Here is a 14,658-nt window from a genome sequence, read left to right as displayed (position 1 = left end):
AAGTGAACAAACAAATACTAAAAATTCAAAATATTGCCACACTCCCTAAGTGGTGAATTATCCAATCTTGGTTATATTCCATGACTGAGGGAAAGCAAATCAATCAAAAATGAAAAATAACCTGTGTGTAGTAATATACATCCTGGGGAGAACTGGCTGTGTGCAAACGAGGTATTACTTGACACAGTGCAATATGCTACTAAAAGTGGATCGGAAATACTATGTTTGTTTAACTGGTGTAATACACACACACACACACACACACGCACACGAGACTTGAGTAGCGTCCGAAGGAGGTTTAAGAAGGAAAGGAAATGGAAATTCATCTGGACTGGGGAGATTGGTAATGAAGGCAGAGACAGAAAAGGGAAAGTAAATGTGAAATTAGCTTGATTGGAGCAAATTCTTGGGAACGGAATGGGGTTGCGACTAGACTGAAAGAGGCTCTCAATGATATGTAAAGCAGAGGCATATTTTTATGTGTTCCAGAGGCAACAGAGATACATTAAAGGGCACAGAAAGAAAATGGTAAAGGTTGTTTTATGAAAATATTGTGAGAGCATGAGCTTTTCTAAATCGTCATGAATTTCCGTGTTGTCTTAGTTTGGGAGCATATAATTGGTAAGAATCTCAGGAGGCCGCCTAGTCTCCCCTCCACTCCAAGCAAGACCAAGCAATTCCTGACAGACAGTCATTGTATTTTTAAATGATTAGCGGAGATGGCACCGTGACCTTGAAAGGTGATCAGCTTCATTTTATATAGCACCTGCACAGTTATGGAATTCAACCAGGGTTTAGCTCACGTCCATTCTTCAATCAACGCCATATCTTTTCATTGAAATCGGGATAAGTGATGGGAAGAGTCTTTGCCACAACATCGGACTCCTACAATTCCAGCTCCCTAAAAATAGGTCGGTGCTGTACATCAAGGCACTTCTTCATCTAAACGACTAACGTAATGAAGAATAATTTTCTATGTGATTTTAGAGCACATGAGACCCTATAACATTTTTGCATGTCCAGGCTTCCATTTGCTTTTTCATCTTCCTGGAAACACTTCCCTTCTTATTTTTCTGACAAAACCCAACTCAACTTTCAAGAGGCAATTCGGATGTTAACTATATATATATATTTTTATTGTTATTATACTTTTAAGTTTTAGGGTACATGTGTACAATGTGCAGGTTTGTTACATATGTATCCATGTGCCATGTTTGTGTGCTGCACCCATTAACTCGTCATTTAGCATTAGGTATATCTCCTAATGCTTTCCCTCACCACTCCCCCCACCCCACAACAGTCCCTGGAGTGTGATGTTCCCCTTCCTGTGTCCATGTGTTCTCATTGTTCAATTCCCACCTATGAGTGAGAACATGCAGTGTTTGGTTTTTTTTCCTTGTGATAGTTTGCTGAGAATGATGGTTTCCAGTTTCATCCATGTCCCTACAAAGGACATGAACTCTTCATTTTTTATGGCTGCATAGTATTCCATGGTGTATATGTACCACATTTTCTTAATCAAAAGAAGACATTTATGCAGCCAAAAAACACATGAAAAAATGCTCATCATCACTGACCGTCAGAGAAATGCAAGTCAAAACCACAATGAGATACCATCTCACACCAGTTAGAATGGCGATCATTCAAAAGTCAGGAAACAACAGGTGCTGGAGAGGATGTGGAGAAATAGGAACACTTTTACACTGTTGGTGGGACTGTAAACTAGTTCAACCGTTGTGGAAGTCAGTGTGGCGATTCCTCAGGGATCTAGAACTAGAAATACCATTTGACCCAGCCATCCCATTACTGGGTATATACCCAAAGGACTATAAATCATGCCGCTATAAAGACACATGCACACGTATGTTTATTGCAGCACTATTCACAATAGCAAAGACTTGGAACCAACCCAAATGTCCAACAACGATAGACTGGATTAAGTTAACTATATTTTAATGAAGCCTTTTCTAAAGGCTTTATTATATATGTGTATATATGTATACACACACACACACATATATATACATATATATATGTATATACATATACCACACACAATCACTATGTGGATGAGTGAGTTTAATTAATTCTCATTTTACAAATGAGAAAACTGAGACTTTGTTAAAGATTACAAAAGTTTTTTGAGTTCTTGGTCCTTTCAGCTGGTTCGCACCACCTCCCTAAATAGGGTTTGCTGAAACAAATAAACAAACAAAAACTTAAATATAAAGAAAACAACTATAATCTGCAAATATAGTGGGTTTATGCATGAAACTAGTTAATTTGCATAAGGTAGACAGTACAGAGTAGTACATGTATGTCTCATTGAATCAGAGTGCCTTAATTTGTCATGAAAGAAACTAGTATAAGTGGGTTTGTTTGCTGTAGATTATTAGGGAGGCCACTTCATTCTTTTATGATACAGAATAGGGATGTATCCAATTGAATACATAAACTATAATAAAAATTCTTTTCCAAAATCATAATATTCCAAAGTACAATTATGGAATTCCAGAATTAAATTATCTATACCATTTTGGCTCTCAACATTTATTTGACTTAGTTTTGCCCTTGATTTTATAGAATAAAGGTCAATGATTTTCTGCTTGCTAACTTTGTTACTAATAAAGCTTTTGGTGGTGTATTTGTTGAGTATTTTGATTAGCATTTTTCAACTGATTAGAACAAAATGTAACCAAAGCTTCTCCAAAAATGTAACTATCTTTGTCAGTCACTTACGGTTATTTATACATACATTTCTCTAAATTTCTAACATTTTAAAATTCAAGTGAGGGGGCAGCAAAGAGAAAACACAAACTGCTCTCTCAAATTTTTTAAAATTATTTTTACTTCCACATCAGCTTTGTCACACACACAAAAATTGTTGTTAAGTTATTTGGGGTATATATATATGTATATATAAATTTCATCAATTCTAACACTAACTAATTCTATTTTTTGATACATTATAGTAGTGTGTAGGAATGACTTAGGAACTATGTATGCACCACAACCAATTTAATATTTCTATACCATTTATTTATTAAATTGATAAAACATTATTTTAGCACAATATAGTATTGCCCAAAATTCATGTCGGATTAGCCCAAAAGCAAACAAATGAAGTTTATGTCCTATGTTGAAATTCTTGACTGAATTGACTGTAGCAGGGGTCCCCAATCCCCAGTACTGGTCCCTGGTCTCTTAGGAACACCAGTGTGTAGTAAAAAGTGAGCAAGTCAACTTTCATCTGTATTTATGGCCACTCCCCATCACTGGCATTACTGCCTGAGCTCTGCCTCCTGTCAGATCAGAGGCAGCATTAGATTCTCATAGGAGTGTGAACCCTATTGTGAACTGCACATGTGAGGGATCCAGGTTGCACACTTCTTCTGAGAATCTAATGCCTGATGATCTGTCACTGTCTCCCATCATCCCCAGATGGGACCGCCTAGCCCAGGACTCTCACTGATTCTACATTATGGTGAGTTGTACAATAGTTTAATTATATACTACAATGTAATAATAATAGAAATAAAGTGCACAATAAATGTAATGAGCTTGAATCATTCCAAAACGGTCACCCCCACCCCAGTCTATAGAAAAACTGTCTTCCATGAAACAGGTCCCTGGTGCCAAAAAGGCGGGGGACCACTAAACTATAGCATTTACAATAATATCATACAATAATGTCAGATGTTTCATCTTTGACAGAATATACCTCAAAAGGTTTATTTTGACTCTATAAATTGGATGAAAAATTAAGCCACTATTGGTATTAACTGATTTTCTACCAATACATTTGATGACACTCACATAAAACTGGTGTCTTTTCACCATTTGCAACATCTTTCTTTTGCTAATGAATCCAACGTATTAGCAGCTGTCTCTTCAGTTTTTGTATGTGCATGAGAATTTTGGTAACACTACTTGGAGCAAAAAATGAGCAAATTCAATTGAGAGCAGTTATTTGATTCAAATAAAAGTCCTGTGCCACAGAACTATCTATAATAAACCTATCTTTTGTAGCTACATGTATTAAATTGTTATCTTTAGGCACAGTCTTTTAACATAACTATGAACTGTTGAGGCTAGATGTTCATACTTCATTGGCAGATTTTTATCTTCTGGTTTACATGCGGTCAGTAATATCCTCATGGTCTCCCTGGTGAGTGACATATGTTGACATTTTGTCAAATTAATCATTTATCAATTTATCATCAGCTTTCCAACAGAAATTCACAACTTGAACCTGATTTCTTTTACCCAAATGAACTTTCTGCTTTTTATGTCATTGGTGCTGAAAGGTATAGTGCCCAAAATAGGGGTAATATCAATAATATATAATAAATGCATAGTTGTAAATCTACACAAGGTAATAAATAATGAAACCACAGGTTCAAGAGTATTCAAACTCCTCTCTGTATACTCTTTACCATAGGATTGTTTAGCCTCTCCTTCTCACACGTATTTCATATGTAATTGACCTGTAATTTCCCAAATTTCCTATAGAGCCCATCCGCTAGTAGTCTTGAGGCTTTGTACATTGGCAAGGGCCAGCAGTGCCAGTGGGACCAGCAATTTCAGATGCTTCTCCTTCCATAGCCCCATATTGCAAGGTTTACTCAGCTGCTCACATCCTGTGTACTTCCTTTTATTAGGGAGTTTCCTGCATGCTGTCCCTGAAATTGATGTCTTAGTTATGTTGTGTCAGGAGAGGGTTATCACTGGTTGCTAAAAGCCAGATTTGACCAAGCATTAGAGCAAGAACTTCCTTCACTGCACATACATCTCACATAGCTCTGGATACAATAGTAGAAATGGTGGGTCTCACCAATCCATCTCACCTTCTTTCACACACAACTAATGATAATACTTAGAAAATGAAACGTTTGGTAGGAGACTTCCAGTTTTTAGATCTGCATTTAGAGAGTTGAGAAGTTGCCACTTCATCCTAACAACAAGTAAAATGCTTAAAAGACTGAAAAATCAACAATCCAATCTTCTTAAATCTAGTAGAGAGAAAATGACACATTTAATTAGTTTCTGCCCTTAAGATGAGGGAGACAGGCAGGCAAATACAGAGTCACAGCTTTCCAGAGTAAAGAGTAGAGACCCAAGAGTAGAACCCACCAAGGGAATCAGTGCTGGGGTGGGAAAAAGTGGGTTCTAATTAATAAATTGCTAAAAGCTCAGTGTGGACAACTGTGAGAGTTAGAGACTTCAGGGAAAGTCAGTCACAGGGTACTCCACCCTGCTTTTGTGAGTTTTAGTTCAGGGAGCTTGATGAGTTTTTTTTATAGTAAATATCTGAGAAAAATTCTCCTGTGCTTTCAGCAAGGGGAGGGAAAGAGGAATCATTTTGAAAAACACCAGGGCACTCTGTTCTTTTTAACAAGGCCTGCCCTCAGGGGAAACTAATTAAATAGGACCTAACCTGCTGGGGTATTAACAGAAACTGACTTGGGGGAAGAAATATACCCAATTCTAGCCCAGTATAATCATCCTATTCCACCTAAAATGGGAGGGAAAGAAAACTCTGAGAAACACGTATGAACCCACGGGTCAGAAGGATAGGCTTACTGAAAGACTGAGCCTTAATCATACAACTATGAAACACTTCCTCTCCCACCACAACTTAACAGCAGATTATTAAATGCCTATTTACAGCAGTTCATTTTATCCAGCACATCATGTCCAGCTATCAAGAAAAAATTACAAGGCATGCCAGAAGCTCCCCCAACCCAAAAAATGACACACAATTTGAATAGATAGAGCAAGCATCAGAACCACACAGGGCAGGGATGTTGGGATTATCAGACCAATAATTCAGAACCACTATGATTAATATGCTAAGGGTTTTTATGGATAAAGTTAATAACATGCAGGAATAGGAGGTCAATGAATGTAAGCAAAGAGATGGACATCCTGAGGAAGACCAAAAAAAATGCTAGAGATAAAGAACACTGTAATAAAAATGAAGAATGCCTTTGATGGGAGTATTAGTTAACTGGACATAGATGAGGAAATAATCGCTGAATTTAAGGATGTATCAAAATATCCTCTAAAATTGGAAATCAAAGAGAACAAAGCCCCCCACCGCCCCCGTCAAAAAAAAATTAAGCATATTCAAGGACTGTGGGACTACTGCAAAGGTGTAGCATGTGCATAATAAAATACCTGATGGAGAAGAGAGAAAGAAACAGAAGAAACAGTTGTAACAATAACAACTGAAGACTATCTGCAAAAAAAATGTCAGACACCAAACCACAGATCCAGAAGTTCAGAGAACACCAAGCAGGATTAATGCAAAAACTCCCAATATCTAGGCATATTATTTCAAGATGCAAAAATAAAAAATAAAAATAAAAGAAAAAACAATGAAAGAAGCAAGAAAAAAAGAAAAAACACCTTTTATATAGAGGAGTAAAGGTAGGCCTTACATCCAACTTCTCATAAATCATGGAAGCAAGAAGAAAGTGAAGTGAAATATTTGAAGTATTGAGAGGAAAATCTGCCAACCTAGAATTCTGTATCCAGTGAAATTATCTTTAAAAGTAAAGGAGAAATATTTTCTCAAAAAAGTCATTTTTTGTCTGTATATTGCCTTGCAATAGATGTTACAAAGAAGTTCTTTAGAAAGAAGAAATATAATGTAGTTCAGAAACTCAGATCTATATAAAAAGAAAGAGCACTGAAAGTAAGTATTGAAGTTAAACGGAAACATTTATTTTTCTTATTTCTAAGTGATTTAGTAGGTAACAGTTTGTCCAATATAATAATAGCAAAAATATATTTTATTATATATGTTTATGTGTGTGTGTGTGTGTGTGTATACTTAGGTATGCTTATATGTAATTGAAATGAATGACAACAATGATATAAGAGACTAGAGGGAGAAATTAGAATTATTTTATTATAAAGTACTCACTATGCAAGAGTGGTATAGTGTTATTTGAAAGGTGACTTGGATTCATTATAAATGCATATTGCAAACTCTAGGGCAACCAATAAAGAAAGTTGTAAAAAAGTATAACTGATATGTTAACAAAAGAATCATAGAAAATGTTCAATTAAAACCACAAAAGGAAGAAAAAGAGAAGATAAAAATAGAAAAAAAAGAACAAAGGTAACAAATAGACAACAGTAACAAATATGGTAGACATTGATCCAACTATATTAATAATCTCTGTGAAAATAAATGGCCTGAATGCACCAATTAAAAGACAGAGGTTGTCAGAATGGAAAAAAAAAACAAGATTCAACTATGTGTTATCTTAAAAAGCCACTTTACATGTAAAGACACATATAGATTAAAAGTAATAAAGAAAATATATCATGCTAACACTAATCAAAAGAAAACATGGTAGCTACATTAATTTCTGATGGAACAGACTTTAAAGCAAGAAAAGTTATTAGTGCTAAAGGAGGGCATTACATAATGATACAGGGGTCTATTCTCCAAGAAGACATAATAATCCTTAACATGTGTGCACCTAACAACAACAGAACACCAAACTAAGTGAGGCAGACATTGATAGAACTGCAAAGAGAAATAGATGAATCTACTATTATCATGGCAGACTTAAACAGCCCTCTATCAGAAATGGACAGATCCAGCAGGCAGAAAATCAGTAGGACATAGTCGAACTCAACAGCAACATCAATCAACTGGATATAACTGACATGCATAGATTACTTCATCCAACCACAGCAGAATACACATTCTTCTCAAGCTCACATTCACCAAGATGGGCCATATTCTGAGACATTATAACAGCTTAACAACTTTTTAGAAAATATAGATCGTTCAATGCCTATTCTCAAAACATATTGTAAATAAACTAGAAATCAATAACAGAAAGATTACTAGAAAATTCTAAAATAAATGGAGGTTAAATGGCACTCTCTAAATAACATATAAGTCAAAGAAAAAATCTTAATAAACACTTAAAATGTTTTGAACTAAATGAAAATGAAAATACGACTTATCAAAATTTGTTGGATGCAGTGAAAACAGTGCTTAAAGGGAAATTTATAGCACTGAATGCATATATTAGAAAAAAGAAAGATCTAAAATCAGTAATCGAAGTTTCCACCACAAAAAGAAGAGATAAAAAGAATTAGAGTAGAAATCTTTGAAAGTGAAAGTAGGAAATCAATAATCAACAGAACTAAAAACAGTTTCTTTGAAGATTAATAACATTGATAAGTCTTTAGCCAGGATATCTAAAACAATATAAAGGATGCACATTCTAATATCAGAAATGAAATAGAGGATATCATTATCAATCCCACAGACATTGAAAGGATAATAAAGGAATACTATGAACAACTCTGTGTTCACACATTTGATAACCCAGATACAATGGACCAATTCTTTGAAACACAAAATCTTCCAAGACACATACAAGAAGAAATAGACAATCTGAATTGGTCTATATCTATTAAAGAAACTGAATAAAAAATTAGTTACCTTTCAGAACAGAGAGCACAAGGCCCAAATGAGTGTACTAGTGAATTCTAGCTACCATTTAAGAAAGAATTTTTATCAATAGTCCAATTATACAAAGAAATTGTACAATGTCTTTCAAAGATAGAAGCAGAGGGAATACTTCTTAACTTATTCTATGAGCCCATTACTCTAATACGCAAACTGAAGACATTATAATGAAAAAAGGTACAGTCCAATATCTCTAATGAACATAGATGCAGAAATTCTCAACAAATATTATCAAATTGAATTTAACAATGTATAAAATTAATTATACAACACGGCCAAGTGGGATTGTTCCCCAGTATGTGAGGCTGGTTCAACATTCAAAAATTAATTAATGTAGATCACCTCTTCAAGAGGCTAAAAGAGAAAAATCACAAAATCATATAATTAGATGCCAAAAAAATCATTTGACAAAATCCAACACTTATTAATTACAAAAACAACCAGTAAACTAACAGAGACAAACTTTCTCAACTTGGTAAAGAATACATACAAAAACCCCACAGCAAACATCATACTTAGTAGTAAGAAACTTGAAGTTTTCCCAGTAATATCACGAACAAGGCAAAGATATTTCCTCTCACCACTGCTTTTCAACATCCTACTGGAGGTTATAGCTAATGCAATAAGACAAGAAAAGAAAAATACTATAAAGATTGGAAATAAATGAATAAAATTATCTTTATTCTCAGATGACATGATCTTCCATGTAGAAAATTTGAAAGAATTAAGTATAAAAACTCCCAGAATCACTTTTTAAAGCAATTATGGTGAGGTTGCAGGATACAAGTTTCATAGTCAAAAGTCAATCACTTTCTATATACCAGCAATGTACGAGAATAATTTGAAATTAAAATCATAATACCATTTACATTGGCATTTCCCCTAAAACTCAAATACTTAGTTACAAATCTAACATAATATGTACAAGAGCTGTATGAGAAGAACTATGGAACTCTAATGAAAGAAATCAAACACTAAATGAATAGTGACGTATTCCAAGTTCATTGATAGGAAGACTGAAATTGAGAAGATGCCACTTCTCAACTTGATCTACTAATTCAGTGTAATACCACCCAAAATCCCAGCAAGTTTGTGGATATCAACAAACTGATTCTAGTGAGGTGCAGTAGCTTGGGCTTGAAATTCCAGATATTCAGGAGGCTGAGGAAGAAGGATGGCTTTTAGCCCAGGAATTCACAACCAGCCTGAGTAACACAGTGTGGTCTTGCCTCTACAAAAATTTTTTTAAAAATTAGCCCAGTATGGTGGTACACCCCTGTAGCCCCAGACACTCAAAAGGCTGAGGTGGCAAGATCACTTGAGCCCAGGGGTTTCAGGTTGCAGTGAGCTATGGTTGTGCCATTGCACTGCAGCTGGACAACAGAGACCCCATCTCTTACAACAAACAAACAAAAAAACAAAGCCTGAATTTAAAGTTTATACAGAGAGACAAAAGTCTCAGAATAGCCAACACCTTATGGAAGGACAAGGACAAGAACAAAGTTGGATGACCAACACTGCTCAACTTCAAGACTGTTAGAACACTATAGTAATCAAACCAGTGTGGTATTGGTGAAAGAGTAGATCAATGCATCCATGAAACAGAATAGAGAGCTTAGAAACAGACCCACATATAGTCAACTGATCTTTGGAAAAGGAGCAAAATAAATACAATGGAGTAGACAGTCTTTTCATAAAATGGCACTGAAACAACTGAACATCTACATGCAAAAAAAAAAAAAAATCTAGACACAAAACTGACACTTTCCGCAAAAACTAACTTAAAAGGAATCATAGACCAAAATGTGAGATGCAAAAGTATAAAACAAGAAGACAACATAGGAGGACACATAGGTGATATTGGATATGGCAATGACTTCTTAGATACAAGATAAAAGGCAGAGTTCACCAAAAATATTGACATGCTGGAATTTATCAAATGAAAAATTTCTGTTTTGTGAAAGAGAATGTAAAGAGAATGAGAAGACAAGCAGTAGCCTGGGAGAAAATATTTGCAAAGGCACATCTGATAAAGGGTTATTACCCAAAATATACAAAGAACACTTAACACCCAACAATAAGAAAACAAACAACCCATTTAAAAAATGATCCAAAGACTTTAGCAGACACCTTATCAAATAAGATATGCAGATGGAATATAAACATATTAAAATATCCTCCACATCATAGGTCATCAGAGAAATGCAAATTGAAACAATGAGGTACCACTTACACACCTATCAGAATGGTCCAGATCTAGAACACTGACAACAACAAATGCTGAAAAGGATGTGAAGTAACAGGAACTCTCATTTATTGTTGGTGAAAATGCAAAATGGTAACCCCTTTGGAAGGCACTTTGGCAGTTTCTTAGAGAAGTAAACCTATTCTTGCCATATGATCTAGCAATTATGCTCTTTGGTATTTACCCAAAGGAGTTGAAAACTTATGTCCACAAAAAAACTTGCACAAGGATTTTTATAGCAACTTTTTAAAGAATAAATTATTCGCATATATTTAAGGTAAACAACATGATGTTATGGGATACATATACATAGTAAAATTGTTACTATGGTAAGGCAAAATAATATATCTATCATCTTACATAGTTACCCTTTATTGTGTGTGGCCAGAGCAGGTAAAATCTGCTTCAAGACCTATTAGAAAACTACAGTCATCAAGAAAGTGACAGTAATCACTGTCCTGATTACTGTAGTGTTCTAATAGGTCTTGAAGTGACAAAGTCAAATATACAGAGTTAAAGAATAAAACACTGATTACCAGGAAGAAAGAGAAAGGAAATGGAGAGATGTAGGTAAAAGGATATGAAATAGTAGATACGGAGGATGAACAAGTCTAGAGATCTAATGTAGAACATGAGCATTATAGTTAATAATATTTTATAACAGTTTTACTAATAATTAGCCAAAACATGGAATCAATATGTCCTTTAGTGGGTGAATGGGGAAGCTAACTGAGGTACATTCAGACAATGGAATATTATTCAGTGCTAAAAAGAAATGAGCCATCAAGCCACCAAAAGACTTGGGGAAAACTTAAATGCATATTAGTCAATCAAAGAAGCCAGTCTGAAAAAACTACATGCTGTATGATTCCAACTATATGACATTCTGAAAAAGGGAAAACTATGGAGACATTAAAAAGGTTAGAGGGGTTGGGCTCACACCTGTAATCCCAGCACTTCAGGAGGCCGAGGCAGGCGGATCACCAGGTCAAGAGATCGAGACCATCCTGGCCAACATGTTGAAACCCCGTCTCTTCTAAAAACACAAAAATTAGCCGGGCATGGTGGCACACAACTGTAGTCCCAGCTACTCAAGAAGCTGAGGCAGGAGAATCACTTGAATCCGAGAGGCGGAGGTTGCAGTGAGCCAAGCCAAGATTGTACCACTGCACTCCAGCCTGGTGACAAAGCAAGACTCTATCTCAAAAAAAAAAAAAATTAGAGGGCTGAGTGTGGCGTCTCACACCTGTAATCCCTGTAATCCCAACACTTTGGGAGGCTGAGGCAGGTGGATTGCTTGAGCCCAGGAGTTCAAGACCAGCCTGGGCAATATGGCAAAACTCCATCTCTACCAAAAAATAAAAAAATTAGCAGGGCATGGTGGTGCATGCCTGTAGTCCTAGCTACTTGGGAAGCTGAGGTGGGAGAATTGCTTGAGCCTGGGAGGCAGAGGTTGCAGGGAGCCGAGATCGTTCCATTGCAATTGAGACCCTGGGCAACAAAGGGTGACTCTGTCTCAAAAAATAAGTAAATAAATAAATAAGATTAGGGGTTGCCATGTTTGGGGTGGAAAGAATAGGGAAAACACTGCACAGGAAAAAAACATGTAGCGTTTTGCCAGACCAAAATGACTAAAACATATTTTTTTCTGGAAGCTTTTTGAAATGTAATTGCTATCTTTGCAACTGCAGGCAATGAGTGTGAGTTTTACTCCTTTGCTTTTTTATGACCTTCCGTAGCACATGAAGTATCAGCTGCTGGGGCCCATCTATGGAAGGTGTTTCTGTTTCCCTGGCAGGATGAGTCCACCTACATCCAATCTGAGCTCAGAGGAGTGGACAGGGGAGATTAAGGACATATTAGGGTCATAAACGACCTGCTTTTATTTTAAACTGTGTCTGGTCAAATGGGACACTGTACTCTTAAGAGGATAATTAACCCTATTTTTGTTTATTTGTTTGTTTTTATTCAAGAGATGGGAAATGGGTAGAGAATGAAAGGAAGAAAGCATTCTGGGAAAATAGCTAACCTGCTTCTGGAGTCAGACAGCACTGAGCTTAAATCCCAGCTCTGCCTCTGAGTAAATTAGAGTCCTAGGAAAATTAAGTGAACGTCTTTATACCTCAATTTCTATGTTTACAAATGCTGAGAAAAACACCTTCTTTATAGAGCTGAAATGAGGAGTAAACAGCCATCTATTTTAAAGCTCTTACTGAGAGGTGACAGCATGCTGGCAGTCCTGGCAGCCCTCGCTTGCTCTCGGCGCCCCCTTGGCCTTGGTGCCCACTCTGGCCACGCTTGAGGAGCCCTTCAGCTCGCGGCTGCACTGTGGGAACCCCTTTCGGGGCTGCCCAACGCCGGAGCCGGCTCCCTCAGCTTGCCGGAAGGTTTGGAGGGAGAGGCACGGGCGGGAACCGGGGCTGCGCGTGGTGCTTGCAGGCCAGCGCGAGTTCCGGGTGGGCGTGGGCTCGGCCGGCCCGGGGCAGTGAGGGGCTTAGCACCTGCGCCAGCAGCTGCTGTGATCGACTTCTCGCCGGGCCTTATGGCCAGGGGGCCAGAAGGGTGGGGCCAGCCCGAGCCAGCCCTGGCAACCCGCTGGGGTCCCCTTCCACACTGTGGAAGCTTTGTTCTTTCACTCTTTGCAATAAATCTTGCTACTGCTCACTCTTTGGGTCCACACCGCCTTTATGAGCTGTAACACTCACCACGAAGTTCTGCGGCTTCAGTCCTGAGCCAGCGAGACCACGAACCCACAGGAAGGAAGAAACTCTGAACACATCAGAACATCAGAAGGAACAAACTCCAGACACGCTGCCTTTAAGAACTGTGACACTCACCGCCAGGGTCGGCGGCTTCATTCTTGAAGTCAGTGAGACCAAGAACCCACCAATTCCGGACACGTTACTACTGGACCTAGCACAAGCAGCTAGCCTTACAAGGCATCTATCAATTTTATTTTTTCATTTAATTCATACAAACTATGTAAAGGATGTTACTATATTTCTGCTCTAAATATTGAGGCTTAGAAAAATAAAATAACTCTGTACACAGGACAGAGCTAGTATCCAGACTTGGGTTTTCCTGAAATAAAAGCCTGTGATGAATGAAGTGGTGCATGCAGATAGCATACTTGAGGATATAATTCCAGGGACAATGAACTAAGGCCAGGGTGTGCAACAGAAAGAAGAAAAGCCAAAACAAGGATGCACCATCCAGGTGGCCACTGCAGAGGGCTTATAGGACCTTCTGGGGAGCTTTAAGAAAGGTCTCAAAATACCAGCGTGGGCAGGTGAAGTCACTTCTTCATGTTTCTCATTCCCCGGTGGTCAGCACTGTGTTGCAGGAAAGATGTACGGCCCAGTTGGAGGCAGACCAGGCACTCTGGAGTTGCAGGTGCTGAAGGCTTTCCAGGCCTGTGAGGATCTGGCTGCCTCCATGGTGGGCGAAGTAAGAGGTGGGGTATGTAACGGATCTGAACCAACTAGTCACTGGGGGACTTGGGTCTGTTTACCTCCAGAGCTTGCACTTTTTCTAACATACCACATGATTTTCTGGAATACAGACACAATGGCTTCCCAGTGCAAATCTTTCTGTGGGATGGTTCAACTCTGTTGACCTCGAAAGAGGTCAGATGGTTGTAATATGTGATTTTGTTCTGATAGCTACTTCTTAAACTGCATCTACCAGGTGGCACAATTGCAAATCTAGGGGGATTATGGTTTAATTATTTCCATATTGCATGCAAAGGAAACCTTGATGGTTCTCAATCTTGAATCCATATTAGAATCACCTGGAGAGTGATTCCAGAAACCAGTTTCCATTTCTCGGAGATTCAGATGTATTTGATCTGAGATATATTCTGGTGCTGCAGATGTGCAAATTCCCCAGGTGATTCCAAGGTGAAGGTAGG

This window comes from Nomascus leucogenys, chromosome 6, assembly GCF_006542625.1.
Source record: "Nomascus leucogenys isolate Asia chromosome 6, Asia_NLE_v1, whole genome shotgun sequence".
Taxonomy (NCBI): Eukaryota; Metazoa; Chordata; class Mammalia; order Primates; family Hylobatidae; genus Nomascus; species Nomascus leucogenys.
The sequence above is the reverse complement of the archived record's forward strand: the minus strand, read 5'-3'. Positions refer to the sequence as shown.